Source organism: Pteropus alecto, unplaced genomic scaffold (genome assembly GCF_000325575.1).
Source record: "Pteropus alecto unplaced genomic scaffold, ASM32557v1 scaffold121, whole genome shotgun sequence".
NCBI lineage: Eukaryota > Metazoa > Chordata > Mammalia > Chiroptera > Pteropodidae > Pteropus > Pteropus alecto.
In genome coordinates, this window is record NW_006434369.1 from 5,131,192 (window position 1) to 5,140,884 (window position 9,693).

At 40.4% G+C, this 9,693-nt stretch overlaps 1 non-coding gene across 1 annotated transcript; it reads right to left on the reverse strand.

Moving 5' to 3' along the window:
• Positions 1–9,269: 9,269 nt before the first annotated feature.
• LOC112477739 lies at positions 9,270–9,388 on the reverse strand. The gene has a single exon (XR_003045568.1). It is a non-coding gene; the product is annotated as a 5S ribosomal RNA (ribosomal RNA).
• Positions 9,389–9,693: the final 305 nt, after the last annotated feature.

Genomic DNA, 9,693 nt, shown 5'->3' on the forward strand with positions numbered 1-9,693 from the left:
TAACTGCAAAGGATTGAAATAAATAAAATACATTAAAATCTACAAGTCGTAATGTTACAAAAAAACAAGGCAAAATAAAAAAGCAATTCAGACTAACTTCTAATTGGCCATCTTTAGAGAATATTGGTGAACCAACACATTAATTTGACACCAATAAACAAAGGGAAATAATGAAGCATTTTTCCTGATGTTCCTATATGAACTGCATGACTAAACAGTAGATGAGGGGAAGTTTCTCTTTATAGAATTATTCCAGCTAATAAATGAATAAGGATTGATAGAATATCATCATTTTACATCCTTTAATAAATTAATGGATCTACATATTAATCAGTGGCTCCCAACATCACGTGAAGAAAAACAACTAGATATTATATTCCTTTACATGGAAGAACACATGACCACTTATGAAGCAATCTGTTAAAAAATTTATCCTGAATCTGATCAGGCCTCAAGATCCAACTAGCCATTCATGGGAAATTAAAAAGGAGAGACTAGCATGTTAAAGCAACATGAAAATCCAAACAGGAAAACTATAGGACAAATTATCTGGTTTCTTCCATAACAACAACAACAACAACAACAACAACAACAAAACTTCAAAGAAATAAAATGATGAAAGAGGATTCTGTAGATTATAAGAGACTTAAGCAACATGGTAACTTTTGCCATTAATGGGCCTTATTTGGATCTTGATTCAAATAGACAATTTGTAAAAATAAAAGTGCACACATTAATGGATTTATGAAACAACTGAAAATGTAAATAGTGGATACTAGATGATGATATTGAGGAATTACTGTTATTTTTGAAGGATTGTTATGTTTTAGAAATTATATTTTAAAATTTTTATGGGTGGAATTTAAAAAGAAAGAAACCATCCTAGAAATAATAAAGAATTCGCAGATGTGAAAGAGATATAATTTATTTCAGAAAAGTTTTATTCCCTCTCCACCCCACACCAAAAAGCCAGAGTTGATTCTATTGATTCATGGATGAACAAACACAGCATACTTAGGAAGGTGTGACCTGAGCTACAGGCTGGAGGAGGCTGGATGGGGAAGCGATTCCGTGCTGTTTTAGTCTTGTCTCTCATTACTAGACTCTGACACTATGCCCCTATATTACTCAGCTCAGGTTGCCATAACAAAATACCATAGACTGGGTGGCTTAAACAATAGAAATTAACTTTCTCACAGTTCTAGAGTCTGGAAGTCCAAGATCAAGTACCAGCTGATTCAACTTGCAGACAGTCGCCTTCTTGATATGTCCTCACATGGTAAGGGAAGAGAGAGAAAGAGAGGGAGAGAGAGAGAGAAAGAGAGCTGTCTCTTTCTTTCTTTTTTTTTTTTTTTATAAGGCTGCAGGTCTGCTAGATTAGTATCTCACCTTTATGACTTCATTTAACCTTAATTACTTCCTAAAAGCTCTATCTCCAGATATAGTCACCTTGGGGTTAGGGCTTCAACATATGAAATTTGGGAGACGCATTGATTCCATACCACCCCCACACAGGACTCTTTCTGCTCAATGCTGGGTCCAAGCCAGATGTCTGTGTTGGTAGCCAAGTACCTGAAAGGATCCGGCTACATGAATATTTGCTGGGCTTCATGACAGCCCATATGGCTTTGCACTGTCTGCCAGAGCTTGACTGAATTAATTAGATCAAATCAAAGAAGAGAGCCTAATATGTTATTGCTTTTTGCTAGTTCTTTCCCTCATAAGACAAAACACTAAATGTAATTAATCAGACGTGACATAAATGGGGAAGGATTTTTGTTGTTGTTGTTGTTGTTGTTTTGTTTTGTTTTCATTTAGTTTAATTTAATTTCGTGAAAGCTTTTTATTCAAGGGCCACGCCGAAACATTTAACTCGCCTGCTTTTAAAAATAAGAATGATAAACTTGAAACGAATCTAACAAAACAATGGATTCCACCAGGAAGACTTCAATATTAGGAGACATTGAAAGGCCAGGAGGAGCAAGAAGGACAAAAGAAATAAAGAGAAAAAGAGTGATAACAAAAGAGAAGGCCATGGGCAAGTCTGAAAGAAGACGGAGGGAAGTGCATGAAGAAGGAGGAGGAGAGCTAGAGGGCTTCAAGTATTCAAGAAGAGAGCCAGTCATCCAGAATGAGAAGGAATAGCTCAGCAGCCCCTGAGGCTGGCGTTTCTTAAAATAAATAGTACTTGTTTCTCTCTGGGGTTGATTTGAGCTGAGAGCATAAAAAATTAAATCATAATCTTTTCTAATCGTAAGGTTAGTTAAATATTGTTCACACACAGTTCCTTTTTAGCTTTAAATCATGGGGTAGCCTAGTCTAAATGGAAAAGCTAGAAGCCCCCAAGTGAATGGAATTAGTTTGGCATCTTAGAACAATGTCAACACAACTGTAGAATGAAATCAAATCAAGGACCAGAATGTCTTTATCCAGCAATGTGTGCTTTTTAATTAATAGGGTAGATGGTATTGGTTGGCCCCCCAAACAGTCATTTTCCTTTCTTCTTAGTGAATGGAACAATGAATGGTTTTGTTTGAATGACAAAGTGTCCCACACAGGGAATAAGAAACCATTAGCTAAACCAATTCGGGCAATCCTACTCCTGCTTTGCAGTGACTGAGCTAGGGATGAACAGTGAGGTATAAGGCAAAATTTGCCTGTGTGTTTATGGAAAAGATTTCCTACCTGACAAAAGAGAGAGTTCCTTCCTGTTCTTGTGTTATGTGAGAATGAGCTGCTCTGGCCAGACCATGACCAGGAGTAGCTGGCCATGACTACCACAGAGATGCTGCCCTAAGTTTCTGGTGTTGTTGACCCATAGAACTGCTAAATAAAATTCCGCCGAGTAAATCTGAAGATCCAATTTGCTTTATTAAGCAATTGATGATCAGGTAGCATCCCTTCTGACAACTAGAAGGGTGCTCCGAGGGATAGATATGTGTGTGTGTATACACACACACACACACACACACACACACACACACACACACACATACATACACAAAATGGAATGTTTTTATAAGTAGAAGGGTGGGGCAAAGGAGCTATTAACAAAAGAGAAGAAAGGATTATTTTGGGGCTGGGACATCTTTTCTTTGCGGGAGTAGAACAGGAAGGGTTTTTTATCATGTAGATTGCCCCTTCTTCCTATGGAAGATGACCTTACTGGTGCTTGACCAGAAAATTTCAGACTGTTTGATTAAGGTTATGTTTCTGAAAGACGTTGAAACTACAATTAGATCAGGCATTAAATCTAAGATTGGTATTTGGGGCTTTTAGCACAAGTGTTTTTTTCTTTAAGAAGACAAAGTCTGAAATTCTCTACCTCAAGACTTCTTGAAATAGGGGACAAGTAAAGGTCTATAGCTCAAATCCCCACTAGCTTGCTGTTCTGTCACTGCGACTGTGGAGGAAAAGGGTTCACATGTTAAACCTTACAAGCTCAGGGGAGGCCAGCATGGCAAGCCCTACAAACTCAGGCACTGAAATTAACCACATAGGATGGCTTGAACATAAAAATTCCCCAAAGTGGGTCATGGCCCGAGTCAAATCCTAGGTCTGTAGCTTCCTTGACAAAGGCCGATCTTTACCTTAAGTAAGCCTGTCTATTGTCTTTTTGTAGCTTAAGATAACGTACTCTTGGAATGTCAGCGGAATCCTCTTTTTCGAACCCTTCAGGGCACCAGATCACAAGGGACTACAGAACTCATTGTGATCTTGTTCTTTGAATACCATCTCTATGTGCTATAAGTGTTATTCACTATCCTGTACCCACCAATGTAAAAAAAATAAGTATGTGTCGCTCCGATTTACTTTTTATCCAATCGCAGAGATTTCCCCGCTTTGCTTTCTCCCATCCCCTTAATCTACCACCAGTGGATTTCATGTAACCCTCCTTACGTCTCCTCCTTTGATTCTAATGTATAAAATAAGCTGCAAAACTGCCATTCTCCAGAGCATTTTCTTAATCTGTTGAGATTTTTGCTTCCCGGCAATCGTCGTGAGTTTGGCTCAAATACACTCATTAAAATTCTCTACAGGTTTGGATGTTTCTTCCATCTATACGACCAAGCACACTTAACTGAGAACATTAAGTACAACCAAAGCTAAAGGATATTAGTAGGATTTGGTTTAACTATGAGATACAAACCCCAATATAGTAATGGTTCAAAGGAGATAATTTTATTTCTCTTTTTCATAAGCATCTGGAAGCAAGTAGTCTGGTTGGCGTAGTATCCTGTGGCATCAGAAACTCAGGGTCATTCTGACTTAATGATTGGCAATCCATTACCTCGTTTTCAGTCACCTATGGTCTATGTTGGTTGCTCCAGTTCTAGCCACCAAGTCTGTTTTTCAACCAGCAAGAAGAACTAAAGGGCAAAGAAGGAACATATGGCTTATGTGCAAGTCCTCAAGACATAAAGATCTTCAGGTAATAACTCCAAATAACTGACTTATGTAAAGGTGTCTGTGTAATGCCTTGGAGCAGATTCTCCTTCAGAGGCACTCACAGTGTGGTGCTTTTGGAGGGCATTGAGCAGAGGCAGCACCTGGCTGGTGAAGCTGGTGTCAACGTTGGTAGGCAGCTGCAACAGGAAGTGCAGTCTCCTAACTTCTCATGCAAACAGGAGCATTTGATAGGGTGTGTGAATAAACGTGTTGAAAAACCTTGTGGTGGAGGCTTGAAGTGGGAGAAGAGTAGGAGGTCCTGGGAGGAAGGGAACTGCAGAGCTAGAGAAATATTTTTTTAAAATTATTCTTAGCAGGCTGCTGTTTATTGGATTGATATGATTTCAGATTCACTTGTTTATCGCAGAAATGAAATTGTTTTTAAGAGTAAAGTTGTTTTGATATGAGACAAGTAAGCTGTGTCAAGATGTCATCATCGCATCCGTTGTCCTTGACAAGTACCCAGAAGTAGCTCAGCGACCGAGGAGCCCCCACTGGGGGCTTATCGAAGAAAACACACGGAGAAGCAACTCTGGTGGGAGGATATTTAGACTATAAATACTGAAAGTTTGTGAGGACTATCCGAGAGCGTTTGCTCTGGGCAAGGCTACACTTCGCTGAACTAAATAGCTCTTCCAAGGACCTTTAGGAAGTTAGCGGCTGCCTAGGTGAAGACGACTCTTTTGACAAGCAGTGGTGAAAAGCTCCGCAGCGACCCCTTGAAAAAGATCAGCTTTCCTGTCAGCACCGGCTATGCCCTTCCCTAGCAACGCGCTCTAGCAACAGGGAACTTTTACTTTTGCTTTGGCAACCGGATGCCAGCTCTCGGTTGGCTAAGCCACCTCTCCAGAGTACCAACGCACAGAAAGATACCCTTGGAATTAAATTTGGATTTTATTCCTTTTATCTCTCGTTGCCTGGAACAATAGTGTAATTTATCTATCATTAGTTTGGAGTATGTTATTTCTTTATCGGCTTATTAACAGACGTTACCTTTTATGCTATAGCATGTGGAATTATTATTATAATTCCCTCAGTGAACCTGTGTTAAAAAAAATACTGAGAAAAACAAACTCAGTTTCTGAGTACCATTTTGCCCTCCCCCAAAACAAACACCAGCCTTGTTTTCCCTTCAGGCCAATGTGAACTGGGAAATGTAAACTACACAAGTCCACATCTGAATTATACAAGGTAAAGACCTAGCCTTGCCAACAGGGGCAAGAACACAGGCAGTGGAGACATACACAGTGGTGACTCTCCAGTTCCTCAGACCTCACCCCACTTCCAAAAGTAACTCCTATCCCTAGGTGAGTCCTGACAAGGACATGAATGAGGCTGAGGTGGCTTCCCCAGTCAATAGGACACAGAACCAAGCTCTTAGGAAAGTTACAGTTCAACTCCCTGGAGAACAAATGAGATACAGCAGATCAAAACAGATCTGGGTTTGAAGGTGGCCCCTTGACCTCCTAGTTCCCGGCTAAGTTACTTCACCTTACTCAACTTCAGATTTCTCCCCCTATCTGTGGCAAGGTGGCGTTTCCTTTTGCCTTCCCTCTCCTTGATCATCCCCAATTTAGGTGCTTAATGGGTCTCGAGTAAGGAAGGAGACAAGGCTTTGTGTGGATAACTGCACAGTCCTCAAATTTCGATGTGAACGACAGTCACGCAGGCAAAAGGAGGTTTTCTCCTATAGATGTTCCATGAGGAGGGTGTTCCCCTTTGCACCTACAAAAGGTCTTGTAAACCCTTCCCAAGATAAATAGGACTGCTACTCAGGACACCGAGGATCCTACAGTATCCACCCCAGAGGCAACTAACCTGTGGGGAAGAGCAAGGGAAAAGCCGAAGAATCCTAAGTGAAGGAGGCCAGAAGTAGACCAGAAAGAGAGGGACTCCTCAGATGTCTTCCTAGCCAGTGAGCTGAAAGGTTCTAAATGGGAAAAGAAAGATTTTACACCATCTTCTTGATATCTTTTTCCTGTTTGGGGTAACGGAGTGTTCCTATACATTCTTGCATGTATTGTGACTTTGAGTACTTCAGGGGGAATTAAATGCTTCAATGTACACAAAGCACTGAGCACAGGCCTGGCACATGGTAAATACTGAACACATGTCAGTGCCTGTGTTATAATTGAAGAGACCTTGGTTTTATCTTAGTGCCACCACTGGTAAGCTGTGTGACATCAGCACTGATCTGGGGCTATGTTTCCTGATCGATAAATATGAGGACTTTGAAGGAGATGATCTCTAGGGGCTGTTTTAGCTCTCATGTCTTTGTGGGGTTTGGGTGCAGGGCTAGGAAGATGGTGGTGGAAAACATACAGCCAATATTAGGGAAGTGTTTTTGACATGACCTTGGCTAATGGGAATCTATTAGGTGGAGAGAGGAAGGATTTAGTTCCTGCTCTGAGGTCCTGATAAAGGAACCCGAATTCTGAACGTGGATAACCCCAGTGGTGAGTTTCTCTTCTTCTGCAGAATGGGAGTATGTCTAGTCCTCAACTATTCCCCGCATGAAGGAAATTCCACCAATTAAAGATTTGTTTTTAAGAATCATCTCAATATAGAAATGTTTTGGGCAAATGGTGGTATCATCTATTCTGATGAGAATCAATTCAATCGAATTGATTTTCTTTGACTCTTTAACTGAAATGAGCCACATTTAGGAAATGAGGTCTTTGATACTGAGATGAGAAAGTGGAAAGCAGAAAAGAGACATGTTGGGTGAGGATAAAGGAGATAGGAGACAGAACAAGCTACGAAGTAAATGTTTTCTCTAGAACTGGTCCTTTCTCCTCATCTCTTGCCAGGTGAGAAGTGTCTTCTCCTCCAGAAAATGAGACCCAAGGTAGCAAGAGATGGTACCTGCAAATGCCCACCTACAGGATCAAGCTCTCTTCCATTCCTGAGACCTGCTGTATAGCTAGAGAATGTTCCCTCCTCAGCTTTTTCCTCCCTTCCCCTGCTCCTCCCTACAGAGAGACTTGATTCTAAGGAGCCTGGGAACGCTGCACAGAGACTGCGCTGTAGAGTGTTTTGAAGGTGATAGCCTGGTGTTTGATGTCTCTGTTCAGGAAGAAATTATTAGTGGCATTCACTCATATAAATGGCATCCTCTAACTAAGTGTTCTTGTTAATTAGTGGCATGACTTGAATGTGATTGAATCCCCTCAACCTCTCTAGTGAGTACTATTTTGAAAATTTCATCTTTACATTCAAAGGCTTGGGTCTCACGGGCTCACCAGTGCAGCTTTGTTTTGGGCAGTGCACAAGCCCAGGGGCGGAGTGTTGGATTCCTATTAGCATTTTCCACCAGCGAGGCTGAGTGCTCCTGTGCAGAGGTGCTGAGTGCTTTCCTTTTATGTAAATGTCTGATCCACAACAAGGCTATCCTCTGACTACTTTCATCTTGCTCAGATCTCACAGAGCCCTTTTAAGGTAGGAAGCATTTGGCAGCTCTATCAAAGAAGTTGGCCCCCTTGCATCAGGAAGCTGAAATTCTGATAGAGTCCTGAAATTTCTTGAGACAAATAGTTCATATATTTTCAGTTTGATCACACATTAGTCATGAGTTGTTGCTTTTTTTTCGTTGAATGTGATAAAAGATGAACTAAAACTAGCTTAAGCACAAAGAAGGATTTAATAGGATACTGGGGTTTCTTATATAATCAAAGGAAACCAACAGCCAAACACGAGAGGGCATGGATGCAGCTCCACTTGAGGAAAAAGTGTAATGAGAGACCTGGATAGCACCAGAATCTGGGCTTTGTCTATGCTTTTCTCTACTCGTTGATCTCATTATCACTACAAATTTTGTGTGACTGGCCCAAATGTTACATCTTGTTGCTCCCACAACTAGAACAGGACTGACTCTCTCCTTGTCCAAGGTGAAATAAAATGCCAGGGAAGGGCTGTGATTGGTTCAGCTTGTGCAAAGACATGACTCCTGGCTGCAAGGGTCCTCAGATATTTGGAAAAGTCACTTCCTTTAGATACTTTATCAAATTATATCGAGATCTTTGACTCTAGCTAAGTCATCTCCTCTTTTATGCAATTCAATTTGTGATAATTTTGCTGTGCATATGTCTCTTTTTGAAGAAATTAATGATTTGAATATAATGTTTGTTTCCTTTGACAGAATCTTTCTAGAATAAGTGGAAATATCCATCTGCTATCCCAAGTTCATTAAAATGGGTCGGATTGTATTTAAAATCCTGTGTTGAGTCCTATTGTGTTAAATAAAGAATATTTGGTGTTACAGGTAATCTATAGAATTAATAAGCACTATAATATTGTATCTAGCAAGAAAATCTGTTCTGTTTTAAATATACCTTTCATTGTTAAAGAAACTAAAGTTGAGGTTTGAGGGAGAAAGGTGATAAAAGTAGTTCTAGGCTATGCCACCATATTTAAAAAGTAAGAGTAAGTGTTAGTAGTATGTGTCACCATCCTTCAAAAAGACAAGTGTCGGTTGCAACAGAAAAGGAGACCGGGTTTTACCGTTAGACTCAACTCTGTTGCACTTAGTCATTACTTAATAGAGCAAAATTTTTCCTTATCCTATTCATTCACAAGTCTTGCTTCTTTGGGGTAGCTGGCACTTCATTCAGAAATACTTCTTTGCCACCTTAGAAGGACAAAGACAAAGGCTATGAGAGTAAGAAGCAAACCTGGATCTCTTGCTGGGATATAATGCAGAGAGTGGGACTTGAAGGCAGACAGGCTTGGATTCGAATTTAGAATCGGCCACTTACTGAGTGATGCTGAATACAATATTCAACATTTTATTTTTTATTTATGTTTATTTATTTACTTTTTTACACCTATAGCACCTGGTCTTCCTAGGTGGTCTCCCATCCAAGTACTAACCAGGCCCAACCCTGCTTAGCTTCCAAGATCAGATGGGATTGGGCTTGTTCAGGGTAGCATGGCCATAGACTAATATTCAACATTTTAAAGTTTTGATTTTTCTCATTTGTAAAACACAGGGTTGTTTTGATTATGAAAGGAGACTATCTATGTAAAGTGTTTGGAACATGATTACTGGGGAAGAGGCCTACTTGATCCCAACCATACTCTGACCTCGTTCTTTTTTCTAGGTTATCCAAGCCTCTCATCTGGGTTCGCTCCACTCCCCCAGCACAAGAAGGGTAGAAGGGTGTTTAAGAAGAGCCACACCCAATCCATATTTGCTTTACTTCTAGTGGCATCGCTTTCCCTGCAGCTTCCCTTCCCTACCTACTG